Here is a 14,230-nt window from a genome sequence, read left to right as displayed (position 1 = left end):
AAGTTTCTGAGCCAGAGTGTGCGCGCGGCGGCGCCGTGAAACTACAGAAGTACCAAAATTTCTGTATATGAAAGGCTGTGTGTGTGTGTAGATCCTATTAAATGTGTGTCCCCTTGTCTGGGCTTAAAGACATCTGCAGGTACTTGTGTATTATCACTGCGCCCACGATGTTGATCGTACTGCATCTGATCGCATTGCATGCAATATAGCGGCATGTGATGCAATGCGATCAGATGTGATTTTTAATTGTACAAGCACCCTGATGGGTGCTTACAATGTTAAATGTACCCCCATTGTCAACGCCACCCCCACTATCAACGCCAACCCAAAGCGTGGCAAGCGGTGGCGGTACGCGTCCTCCGACCTGTTCATACCCCCACTATCCACGTCGGCGTGGAGTTTATTTTAGATAGTGTGGCGAGCGCATCGAGCCCGTGAGGGGGCGTGGATTACTTTACATGTATTCTGCGTCCCCTCGCAGGGCTCGCCACAATTCGGGCTCGGTGGTTCGTTGCGCTCACCACACTATATAAAATCAACTCCATGCCGATGTGGATAGTGGGGATATGAAAAGGTCGGAGGACGCGTAACGTCGCCCCTCGCGGGCTCGCTGCGCTCGTCACGCTTCGGGTTGGCATTGATAGTGGGGGTCGTGTTGACAAATGGGGGGGGGGCATTTAACATTGTATGCACCCATCAGGGTGCTTGTACAATTAAAAATCACATTTAGTGGTATGCGATGGGCGCCGTGATAATATACAAGTACCCATCTGCAAGACTACAGTTTGGTGCCTTTGCCAGAATTTCTATGCGGTTCAATCCCTTGCACCGAATAGGATTGACCCGTGTATGTGTTCCCGTAGACATTTGTTGCATTTCTGGAGTGTAAGGATGGAAATGGTTTTCCTAGGCGGTGTGCTGGGTCATTGATGCAGGTGGAAGGGATATTGTGGATCAATGGTTCAAGCTAGAGGGCGTTACTGTTTAATTAGCCTCTTTGTTACAAACTGTTTTTTTTTTTTTTTTTTTGGTTCTGGACCAGAAAGCAATGTAAACACATCATGCTACCACACTGCTTCCAGCTCTTCTCTTTATGGAGTCCATCTCCCATCGTGAATAATGAATAGTCTTCATGTTATTTGTTGTTGATTCTTAGCTACCGTTACGTTTTTTTGTTTTTTATTTCATAGCATTGCACATAAGACACATTGAGGAAAGAAAAAGCTTTGTGTTTGCCGCGTTGCGTGGGAGCTGGTGATAAATTACGGCCCCGGTTCAGCTTGGCCTGCTAAATTTTCAAAATGTGCAAATCGGGATTTTTGAAAATGTGAACGAACACATTGCAAAAAATGCGACCGCGGTCTATGGGATGATGAAGGGTGGTTACAGGGCGGCAATCAAGCTTTGCAGGGGTGGCGACCAGTGTTGCCGGCATTCGGTCTAGTGGTCTATTCGTGTGGTGGCTGCTTGATGCAGCTGCTACGACAAAAAAAATGGCTGTCCCGCTACTGGATTCCCTGGTGGGACCTGGTATGCTGGCCAGCCTTGCCCTGTACTAGGCAACTCCCAAATGCTACTGCAGCGGGTTGTACTTTTGTGATTTCTCACAGAACTACAACCCATACTGAATCAGACTTTATGGGGGAAATTTACTTACGGAAATTTGTAAAAAAAAATTGGTTTATTTGTATCCAGAAATATACTTATTTTTGACACGGCAATTCGTATTGATGTGCTATCAATACGAATACGAATTGCCATATTTTCGGGATAGTAAATGTCAAAAATAAGTGTATTTCTGGATACAAATAAACCAATTTTTTTACAAATTCCCTTTAGTATATTTCCCCCTATGTGCGGAGGCTAGATGAGAAAGGCAGCATTTGTACATACATATTAGAACTCATTTGTGTGAGATGCCAAGTAAACCACCAAGTATGATTTTTACCTCCGGTCGGGAATAGGGTCTCTGAACGAAGCAAAAGGGGGAAAAAAGAGCAAAATGTCAACTAAAATCTGAAAGCTTTAACCACCTGAGTGGTATGTCCCGGAAAATTTCCGGGCATACCACTATGCGGTAGGTGCGCGCCAGTGGTGTCTCCAGCAGAGCACCACTGGCGCACTACCTTTAGGGGTCACCCCCTCCTGTCTGCGCCCGCTCCAGCGATCGTACATCGGAGCTCCACTGCCGTCATTTGCAGCAGTGATGTAGGCGGCAGGCTCGGGGATGGTCGGGGGAACTCGGGAGTGCTCAGGAGCCTGAGTCCTCCCGAACCTCAGCGAACATCCTCGAGCCTGCTGCTTACATCACCGATCAAAATAGCGTCACTGATCAGGTAAGCAAAATAGAATTGAAATCGAATGCTTTTAGCAGCATTCGATGCACATTCCATGCTCCCGTGTAGTGTAAATCAAAGATCTGTACTATATAGTAAAATTCAAATGCATTTTGCGTACCGTTCAATTCAATCTCAATCTGGATTGAATTGCAAGAAAAATCGCACCGTGTGTGCCCACTATGAGATCTTTAACACATCTTGTGTATCAAAGGATTCCCTATAACACTGCACTTTCTAAGTATTTTCCTTCTCTTATATCTGCATTTGCCCCTTTATTTTTTATCATACACCTATTTAACACCTATTTGTTCCTCCATAGTTTTGTATCTTCTATCTCTTATTTTCTCAACGTTTCCCATTGGTGCTTTGTAACAGAGTGGCAAATAATCAAAGGATGAAGAACACACCTTGATCTGCATGGTATAATGGACTGCACTGGAGCACACCTGAAATAGAAGCAATGTACTGTACACTGTCAGCTGCTCCTGAACTGCTGATTACAACTGCTGCAAGCGACGAGGTGTCGTTAAGTGTCTTTCCTAATGGGGTATTTTTCCAAAGTGAAAACCAATTAATTAAGTTGTTTGGTCCCTTTTAACATTGGGGGTTGTTCAGACTTCTGGGCTGTTAAATTGCAGAGCCTTGTGGTCAGGTAATCGCCACCCTGCCCTGTACATGTAAATGACGCAGATTGGCGGTTATCTGCGATCAGATCTGAGTATCCCTCACGGTGTTGCCATGTGCAGTGAATTTAGGTGCATCAATTTTAACAAGTATTGTTATGTATTCATTTTTTGCATGGTGCTTTGTGATAATTCTGTAACTGTATGACCCTTTTTTTAATATCTTAACAGGATACAAATGCATTGTGTGTATCCTGCAGCTTGGAGAGGTTTCTAAGCCAACCTGTTCTGCCCGAGTGGAATACTGTATCTGTAACAGTATGGTGAAAATCGGATACCAATATATGGGGCCCTATTTTCCAGTTGATAGCAGCTTTGTGGAAAAATAGATTTCAAAGTTATATTCTTCACAGTGGTATTACAGATCCCAGCAAGGCTGCCCCGCATGGGTACCACAAGTAGCATTTTGGACTTTAAGGGCCTGCTTGTACCTGTCATCCTCTTGTAAAATAAATATTAAAGTATCAACATCCTAGACCGTACAGCTTTACTATATAAATACATGCATGTCTTACACTACATGCTCACCTTGTTCCAGCACCGGTCAGTCCTCTTCTCCAGTATCCAAGATGATCTGTTGTCTTATCCCAGGGTAAGTAAAATAAAAAAAACTGCAAATCCTGATCCAGTGAACAAAGCGCTGCTCCAAATATTTACAGGACCCACTGCTGCCAGACATGCAGTGGCTGGTACCATGGGATCTGCCCATTGACTGAGTGGTATGCATAACCTATTTAAAAATGATATGATTGACTTGCTCACAGCACCATTTTTTAAATTAAAGATGGCCACAGTGAGCCAATCGCAGTAAATTTTTTTCTCCTTCGGGAGACATCAGGGGCCACAGCGTTACAGTGGGTAGTAAGGAGATGGGAGAGCACCAGCACCCTAGAGGTTAAACTTGAACTGCCTCCCAGGCAGCCGGGCTCCTCTACCCCGCCTCCTGCCAGGAAGCTCAGTTTTTTCGGTTGCTGGCAGGAGCCAGATGCACCTACTAGACTAGAGGGGCTGCTATTTTAGCAGCCTAACTTCATTTTTATATTTTATTTTTAATTTTTTCTTTTACACTGACTCTGTCAGTGACAGAGCAGCAGCACTGGGGGTCTGCACAGACCCCTGTGCTGCTGGCTTCATCACCCGGGTCCGGAGCTGCATCGCCACTCATGGGTGGGGACCTGCAGTGGCCCCCGGGCACTGGGGAGCATACAGCCGCCACCGGACTCCGGGAACCTGACACGGTAACACGCTCCCTGCTGGGAGCGCGCGCAATCGCGCTTGCGGGGCATTGCGGCTGCAGCAGTTCGGCGGGGCAGATCGCCGACTGCACTTACAAGCGGACGACTGGTCTGCCACTCGCTCCCGCTGGACCACCAGGGAAATGGTTTGTGGGCAGCAGCGCCAGGTATGCAGGGCCGCCTATCGCTGCCTGCCTATGGCATTGCTATATGTGCCTAGTACTAGCTTACTGCGTACTGTGGGGGCAGCACGGATGGTGTGATGGTTGGCATTACTTCACAGCTCGGGTCGTGGGTTCAGTTCCCACTATGACCCTAACTGTGCAGAGTTTGTACGTTCTCCGTGTTTAAGTGGGGTTACTCCGGGCACTCCGGTTTCTTCCCACAATGCAAACTATAAAACAGAAGTATGCTGTGTTAGCCGTACATATGGGCTAAATGTCTACGTCACCGCAAGGTATACGTAGTACCAGATTACGGTGTATGGCTTGAACACTATCTCTGCTGGTCAGGAGAATACCGTGCAGTGGTACCGTATAGGCTACCTGCCTATTTTTATGCCATTGTATGCCTGGTATAATTGTAGTATATTGTCTTACCTGTGCTTTAGCAGCCGGTTCACAGTGCTATAATACTGCAACGTCTTCCAGGGGTACCAGTGCCAGTGACTCTGGGGCTCCTGCGCGGATGTCTTGTACATCCTGTAATGCTGGCCTATGGCCCCATTACTAGTACAGGGCGGCTTATACGCAGGCTGCTACAATGCCTGGGCGATGCCCACAGGTACAGCCTCCTCTAGAAAACAGGAGCCTGCTTGGGCCACGTTCTTTACTCCGTTGCCGGTGCAGCTAGTAGCAGCCTTGGATCGGCATCATCCCTTGGGTGAGTGCTTATCTGCCTCTGGACAAGGTCCCCAGAAATGTCGTCCCCATCCTTGGCGGGTGTAGCTCCCTGCACAGTGGAAGTGCTCTGTACCTGCAGGTAGACGCAGATACCCCCGTCATCCAGACTCCTCCGTCAGCAGACACACAGAGGAGGACACCTGGGATTAGCATTGTCTAGAGGGGACCGTCGACGACGGTATGGAAGATGGGGGGCCTGTGATAAGGTGAATCCCCCCCACCTCGTCTTGAGGTGCCAACCTTGGTCTCAGCTGTCAAATAGGTCCTTACCTTAAACGACTCCGCTGAGCCGGCTACACCTTTGGGTGTCTCCCTAGGTGTATTCTGGGTTTATTCCTTAAATCAGTGAACTCGACTAAAGTCATCAGTTGGGAGATTCCAAACAGGAAGTTTAGCTTGCCATCGGCGGTTTCCCTTCCTTTTACCCCCTTCCACAGGAGGACATAGTCCCCTGGGAGACTGCCCCTAAAGTGGACGCACTGCTGCCCCAGGCATCTGCTTGGGTGGCTAAGGCCTTAGTTGCGTGAGCAACTTCTCACAGCGGACGCATAAGGGGTGTCGGAGGAAACCCTGCTGCCTTCTATTGAGTATCAGGTGACACTTTACCTGGGGGTGACGGCTCTAGAAATTACACCAATCGCCTCCAGAGGGTCACCTTCGGCCATAGCTGCACACACATACCGGTGTCTGGGCTCTTGGAAGGTCTGAACTCAAAGTCCCTTTTGAGGGTTCCTTTTTATTTGGGCCAGCGCCAGATATGGGGGCCGGTTTAGATACCATTCGGCAGAGGATATCCCTTCTGGGGGATTGCCATCTGGCTCTACAGTCCAGGATCAGATATCTCTTGTCCCCCTAGCAGGTGTCTGTGCATGCCTGCATGGGGTCCCTGGGGTTGGTGCATCGGCCTTCGTATTGGCAGAATAGGCTCAGTTCCATGCCAACCCTCTACAATACTGTCCAAGGAGCAGCACGGATAGTGTAATGGTTAGCATTACTGCTTCACTGCGCTGAGGTCATGGGTTCGATTCCCACCATGGCCCTAACTGTGCGGAGTTTGTATATTCTCCCCAGACTTGCATGGGTTTACTCCTGGTACTCCGGTTTCCTCCCACAATATCCATGCCCAGAAGTTTGCCTGGTCTCCAGCAGGGCCCCCCTTTCCTGGGGGCTTCTGGACGGGACCTCGCCACTAGTAGACACTCCTAGCCATGCATGCTAGCCTCCCGTGTTCGGGGGGTGGTCACTTCTCAAAGGTCGTTCCAGGGTATCTGGACCACTCTAGTGGCCCAGCCCTCCATCATCGTCCTCAAACTAAAGACAACCTTCCGGGCAGTTCACCTGGCGGAACCCTAACTTAGGGGTTGGCCGGTGCAAGTCCAGTCGGACATTGCGACAAGGGTGGCATATGTTAACCACCAGGGTGGCACTAGTCAGCCCACTATGACGGAAGCATCCGGCATCTTTCAGAGATGATCCCTGCTCTTTCAGAAATCTTTATCCTGGTAGTCCAGAATTGGGTGGCGGTCTTCCTCGGCCGTCAGACCCGTGATGCCGACGACTTGACCCTCCTTAGGGTGATGTTTCAGATGCTGGTACAACGGTGGGGCCCAACCGAGGTGGCCTTGACGGCCTCTCGCCATACCCTCAAACCACCACTGTGCGGGTCCAGGTCTTGCGACCCGGAGGGGGGGCTTGCCTGGTAGACGCCCTGTCCGCTCCGTGGCCGTCCACACTGGCGCCTTTCCACCACTTTCCTCCTTTTGCGAATGTCTCGCAAGCTGAAGCCGGAGGGTGGCACGTTGATTCTGGTTGCTCCACCTTGGCCCAGACGGATCTGGTTTTCGGATCTGCAGTCAGTAGCCCCTCCTATTCGCTTACCCCTGGGCACAGGCATGCTCTCAGGGTCCGCCTCTCTCTCTCGGCTTTGAGGCACTTGGCTTTGACGGGGTGGCTGTCGAGACCTCCTGGGTAAGACCCAGTGGGTTTCACTCCACCATGCTCAGGGCGAGGAAACCTTCCTAGATGGGGGTGTACCATCGCATATGGAGGGCTTACTTTTCCTGCTGCGAACTCTATGCTTCAGATTCCGGGACTTACTACCTGGCTAGGGTTCTGTCCTTCTTGCAGAAGGGTCTGGAGGCTGGGTTGGCCCCGTCGACGGATGTCTGTACATTCCTGCAGGATGTCTTGCATATCCAGCCTCCCTTAGTTACCCCAGTTGCCCCCTGGGATCTCTCTAATCCTGTCTTCTTCAGGGCCCACCTTTTGTGCCCTTGCGGTTGATGGACCTGTGTTAGCTTTGGCCAGGGGAGTCTCTGACCTGTCAGCTCTGTCCTGTAAGTCCTTTGTTCTTGGTTATAACCTGGCGGTTTTTCCTACCGTCCCTTCTCACCTACCTTAGGTGGTGTCCGGCTTTCAGGTGAACCATTATTGTTCCGGCATTTAGACAGTCTGTTGTTACTACGGCTTGGTCCTCCTTGGACATTGTCCGGCCGGGGCGCATCTATGTGCACCGTTCTAGGCTGTTGCACTAGTCAGACTCTCTCTCTCTTTGTACTATATGGTGTTCGGATGAGAGGGTGGCCCGCCTCTACGCAAACCACTGCCTGCTGGAGTCGCTCTGGCAGGCATATTTGGACACCTCCCTCCCGGTTCCGGCGGGGATTCGGGCACATTCCATTAGATCTGTGGAGGTGTCCTGGGCTGTAAGAGGTGGTGCTAAAGTTGAGCAAATTTGAGGGTACTAACATGTTCAGAATGTGTTTCTTTGCGGTGCTTCTCTTCCTTCTATCTTGTCTCCTGCCTTGGCTTGTTAAAAAAACTGAGCTTCCTGGCCTGGAGGCGGGGTAGAGGAGGGGAGGAGCCCGGCTGCCTGGGAGGCAGTTCAAGTTTAACCTCTAGGGTGCTGGTGCTCTCCCATCTCCTTACTATCCACTGTAACTCTGTGGCCCCTGATGTCCTCGAAGAAAGAGATTTACCAGGTAAGACATAAATCTCATTATTGCTCTACCTTTGGGTGGTTTACATTAGCCATGGCAAATAAAGGGCAGGCAGTCCCACTGAGCTGAGAAATCTTTGAAGAAAGAAGTGAATGCGCTATATTGTTCACCCAAGAGTTCAAGGGAAATCTTTGACATAATTCGTAAACTATATTGTCTAGTGCTGGCCTGGCCAACCTGTGGCTCTCCAGATGTTGTCAAACTACAAATCCCATCATGCCTTGCCACAATTTTGCTATAAGGGAGTGTTAAAACTGTGGCAAGGCATGCTGGGATTTGTAGTTTCACAACATCTGGAGAGCCACAGGTTGGCCTGTCCTGGTCTAGTGGGTATAGAGCGCAACACTTTTTGGAAAAACTTCTCTTTTATAACAGTTTATTTACAATTTCTACTAGTTATCTATTTCGAACACCATGGTTGGCAGAGATACAACTCCTAATTGTTACAATTAATACCAATACATGAAGTTTCTTCTATTATTGCTGCTGGGAGGTTATGTGTGTTTATGAGATGTTTCTATAGAATTTTGAAGTGCAAATAAATTTGAAACATGCTGTTGACTGTGTCATCTCCGCAATACCCGCAGCACAGTTTCATTGATATGTGTCTGGCTGTTCAACTTTACATAAAACAATAACAATGTACCGGTGGGTGGGTGGGTGGGTGATTGGGGGAAACTAGTCACTGTCGGCTAATAGTAAACGACCTATTAATTGTCGACAAAAAATTGTTTAATAACTTGATCTCTATTCAAAGGTATGACGCCCGATTTATTTGTCTGTTTTGTGGTAGATTCCGATTGGTTGTCAATAGCAACATCCCTTGAGAAATAGAACTTCCAGCTTAATCATTCCACCCATGTACACCGTGCCCATTCAGTGCAGGGAGAAAATTGGGGTGTGAAAGGTGGCCACACCCACATAATGACATCATACAGGGTGCAATGAGCTTCCTGTATAACCTGCCGCCAGGATCCTTTGTAAAGGTTCATACACACTGTACAATTTTTTTTTTACCAATTTCATTGAAAGACATTGGGTTCAAGGGAAATTGGTCATCAATGTCCTCGACGAAAGATCTTGGTGAAAGACAAACGATCTACCTACAGTTTATTTGCTTTTTTTTTTTTTTTAAAGATATCTAACAACTGGTGGTATGTGCATCACCATTCATCATTCGTCGCATAGACATTTTGACCAATATCGTTCAGAAGGGCCAAAATTAACGAAATTGGTCAAAAAAAATATTGTACAATGTGTATGCTACTTAATTAGTCAATGGGAGGTGCAGGCGGTTATTCTTTTTTTAAATTACGTATTTTTTTATTGATTTTGCAGTAACAATAACAGGCATTTAACCCTACAGACAGCAGCTTAGCATTAGATCAACAGGTGCATGCATGGGGTAGATGCCAGATATACATGTAATATATAGTAGTGACCATAGCCATTTACATTCACATCTTACATGATATATACAGAACGGAGATCAACTTCACAGGGTGTAGATGAGCAGATATTAGATCGAGCACTCAGAGGTGCCATCCGAGTTCCCAATAGCAGAGAGATAGACGGGTGGTATAAATGCACGGCCATGCCACATAGCAATTCTCTAAGCACCAGTGATCTACACCAGAAAATACTCAACTAATATCGCCGCCTAGCTTAAATAGACTACCTACATTAATAAGGAATAAACCCCAGAAAAGAAAAGCCTCCCAGAGGACCCAAAACAACCCTCCACATAACCCCCCACCCTGTACTACCCACCCCCAACTTAGGTGTACCTGGAGCCCTATAACCATGCTACCCCTAAACCCTTACTACGCTAAGTTAACTAACTAACCCTCCCCCCCCATCCTCCCCAGACAGTCGTAGGATATTAGCCGGATAACTGGTATGGGCAAAGAAAATAGGATACGTAAATATATACTGGACATATTAGTGTGGGTAGAAGTATCATATGCCATAGAGTCAGAGTCATATAAATGAAACTACTGTATACTGCCATTTATAGATCTATAGAGAATATAAGAAACAAACAGTGTATTAACCAGGATGGAAGGGCCCGAGTTACAATTTAGTGCACCATATTAATCTAGACCGTCTACACCAGGCATGTTTAACCTGCGGCCCTCCAGATGTGCTAATCCCACATCCCAGCATGCCTTGCCACAATTTGGCTATTAGGGAATGCTAGAATGATGGCAATGCATGCTGGGATGTGTAGTTTTAGCACATCTGGAGGGCCGCAGGTTGGACATGCCTGGTCTACACAATCAGGAGGAGAAGCAATTTTAGAAAAAGGATTCTCGCCAACTTCAAACGGAGTATTAGGATAAGTTCCACAGTGGTGGTACGACCATATCCAGCCCAATGCAGAGTATAGCATATAAAAGTGGGTCAACCCTGAGCAAGTGACAGCAAGCATGAAATAGCAGGTTAGGGGTTTAAAGGAATTTCCAAATACTAGAGCAGGGCCCTGTAGGCCTGAGTCCCGGATCAGTGGAGAGTCAAAAGCCATGGAGCGTACAATGTCACAGCATGTAGACAGGGTGTCTTCAGGTTTGCCCACAAAAGCATCATCAGTGTAGGAACGAGAAATATCACACTGTGGAGGATCAAACGCCATGGGGTATACAGTGTCGCAGCATGTAGTCACGGTTTCTTCAGGCTTGGCAGCAAATGCATCGTCAGTGTAGGAGCGAGAGACAATATCACCCCGTGGAGGATCAAAAGCCATGGGGCATATGGTGTCACATCCTGTAGTCAGAATGTATTCAGACTTGGTGTCAAATTCAGCATCAATGTAGGAGCGAAAAATAGTGTCGCACTGTATATCAGACAATCTGACCAAAAGCCTATCCGCAAAGGATGTAATAGCCTGCAGGATACAGTGCAGGGAAGCTTCCATCTTAAGCCACTGGGTATAAAAGCAGCAGAAAGACGCCACACACACCCACCTCTTACAGCAGGGCTTGACCGGAAAGTGCTGTCTGCATATAGGTCTGGAAAGAGTTGCTGTAGTATTCACGGCCGTCCAGATAGGTGGCCAGTCCAGTAATAGGATGTTACTGCCCAGGTCCGTCTCCCACTGAAGTATGAGGCAGCGAAGTTAACGGGAGTCACCGGGCATCCGTAGCACACACCCACCTAGATGTCGCTGAGTGAAAAGTGTTAAGCCCGGAGAGGCAGCTTCAGCCGGGTACAGGAGAGCTATGCCGCAAATGCCACAGCCCCGGAGTCACGCGGGCAAGATGGCGCCGGCTCTCCCTGCACGGCCCGCAGCAGCACTACCCTAACGGGAGCACTTCCCACTCTCTCCGCACAGTGAACAGAGAGTGGCCGGCACCCGTCTCCTACCCGCTGTGGCACCCGGAGGGGCAGCGGCAGTGTCGCAGCTATGCCTCAGGGGCACAGGAGATCAGCAGCAGTGCCCGGAGCTTCAGCGTGGATGTAGGCCGCGGTCCCTTCCACCTCCAGTCAAGCAGACACACAGCCACGGAGATCTAGCAGCGGGGATGCAGAACGGTGAGTAGGGTATCCCACAGCCGTAGCAGGGGTCAGGATCTTTGGGGGCAGCAAAACAGGATATTTTGCAGGATTTGTGTAGGGAGCCCAGAGGATCTGCTGCCTACTCCATGGATGTCCAGGCCACGCCCCGCAGGCGGTTGTTCTGGTTGATTTGCAAGGCTGCAAATTCGCAGCCTTGCGAGTATACAAAATCCCACTTTGCGAATGGTGGCCTGGTCACCACCCACTTGCAGCGTGTGTTCGCACGCACTGGCTGTGAATGGATGTTTGTCACAAACATCCATTTGCAGCCTGCGGGGGAAATACCAACATCACTCGATGGTCACCGACTATCGAATGATGTGGAAGGCATAGGCATATCTAAGGTTGCAACCGAGATTCTGAAGGAAGTGGGAGGGCAGTTGACATCCAGTGACGTCAGCTACCCGTCCCTGCAGCCCACATCACCGGTCCATTTCCATAGGAACACCCAGCATTTTCATTTGAACGCCCTGGCCGCTGCTATAGGTGAGTAAATACCCCCCCCCCCCGTTCCGCAATGTTGTGTGCATGCTCCCGGCGAACAGTCTGCATGCGCATTTCAAAAACCTTGCGCTCGCATGCAAGCGTACAGACCTGAATAAGGAGGGAGAAGCTAAGAACTGCGTTCCAACTGGTGCGGTGGTCTCTGATATACAGCGTCACTGTGGATCCTGGGGACAGCTGGCCATCACACTTTTTATGAAACCTAAAAAACAAGGGTAGGGTGCAAATCGTCCAACAACTTTTACATTTGGCTCAAAGATGGCAATAGATGTGCATTCAAAGCCTCATGTCCTCACGACGATCAATGGTCCATATGGAAAGATATATGAAAAGCCACAAGCAAACCTCTGCAGTATAACATCCATACCCTTTCATGTAAAAGGGGGGGGGGGTGTCAGATGAGACGGACGTCTTCTCTCTGATAGTCATATAGTAGAAGGCTGTTTACATGTATCTTACATAAACAATGATGTGTGAACTTGTAAATATATCTTTCAGTTAATCCCATCTCCAAGTGTAGGATAAAACATACATCGACAAATGATGCTTGCACTATGACTTTTATGAATGTAGTCGATGTCACACACATATAGGTATCTTTTTTTATCTTCATATCCCCATTTCTCTTTCGTCCATCCCGGTGACACAGCTAACCTTGGGATATAGGAGGGTCCGCAGGAGCCAAGGCACCTATGCTGAAAGCTTTCCTCTGGATGCAGGCTCCTCCCTTCTGCATCCCATCATGCTCCAGTTAATTTTAGGTGCCCACAGGAGTGGGTGCTATGCTGATCGGCTGCTACTGCAGCCGGCTTTTTTTCTGGATTTTTGACTAGAATAGCTAGGTTTTTTTTATTGTTTTATTAACTTAGTTCTTTAGTGCAGGTTTTTTCCAGTGTGTTTACAAAAGTGCGCTCTGTGTGCAGGGGTGGGCTGTCTGCACCCACTGCACAGCGCTTAACCCCAGCTTTGCCTGGGCCCTGGGAGCGTCTGGAACCGGCTCCTTGCTTAGAAGGGGATCGTGTGGGAAGGACCTCCTGCGATGGCGCCATCTTGGAAGGGTTTATAGACTGAAATCCCACTAGGGAGGTGAAGTCTATTACAGGTGTCTGGCGCAGCTGGACAACTCCAAGTGATCCCATAGTGAAGTAAGGCACTGGAGGGGAGGAGAAACACTTGTGGTAGCGGCTAAAGGGGGAAAAGGAGCCAATTCTGGTTTCCTACTCCGCTGAAGCAGGGACTTGGTCCCTTCTTACTCTGTGTGCGGGCGCCATTTTCTCTCCATACTGCGGAGCTGAAATCTGTCTGTTTCTTCCAAAAGTACACAGGGTGCAGGTTCTTCTGGAAAGCGCTATCATCGCTGAAGCTGAGGTCACCTACAGTAAGCAGACAGATAAGTACAGTGTATACATTGCTTTGTGCTTTTCCTGACATTGTGCATCGTGGGTTATAATGACTGACACGGGTGATGATGATGCTGCTGTGGGGGGGGGGGGGGGCGGCATGTTTGTTGTACTGCAGTATTTGCGGTGTTAAATTAACATGTGAACAGATGGATCAAGGGGACCTTTGCCCTGCTTGTGAAACTGCCCAGTGATGCGCATGCCCATAGGTCTGAGCAACAAGAACCTGTGTGCGCTGCTGCTTTGGGGAGGCCTATGTATGCCTTGGCTGAGGCTCTTAATATGCAGAAGGATAACTTAGGTAAAGATAGTGGAGTGATCTGTTGCGCTATACCTTCGCTGAGGGATATACGGGAAAGTGCGGGTCACCTACCCACACCAGATAGTGAACAATATAAAGAGAAGTTACCAATATATCCCCTTAGCGCTGGTTGTAAATGAGGTCCTTTTTCTCTTATTGGTTGCCGAAAAGAAAAACAGAGAAACAAAAGGCACAATAGTGTATTATAGTTTTCAATGTAAATGGACTTAATTAATAAGCGGTGATTTTTCTGACTCGTACCCTTTTTGTTATGTCTACTAACTTGTAGACAATAGCGTTTCATAGGGGAGC

At 48.4% G+C, this 14,230-nt stretch overlaps 1 long non-coding RNA gene across 1 annotated transcript; it reads left to right on the top strand.

The window, feature by feature from the left end:
- Positions 1 to 687: 687 nt before the first annotated feature.
- Positions 688 to 3,492, top strand: LOC146063195 (uncharacterized). The gene is made up of 2 exons (XR_014471552.1): positions 688 to 2,886; positions 3,194 to 3,492. It is a non-coding gene; the product is annotated as an uncharacterized LOC146063195 (long non-coding RNA).
- Positions 3,493 to 14,230: the final 10,738 nt, after the last annotated feature.

The sequence above is a fragment of the Crinia signifera genome, chromosome 3, assembly GCF_055691185.1.
Source record: "Crinia signifera chromosome 3, ASM5569118v1, whole genome shotgun sequence".
Taxonomy (NCBI): domain Eukaryota; kingdom Metazoa; phylum Chordata; class Amphibia; order Anura; family Myobatrachidae; genus Crinia; species Crinia signifera.
The sequence above is the reverse complement of the archived record's forward strand: the minus strand, read 5'-3'. Positions and strand labels throughout refer to the sequence as shown.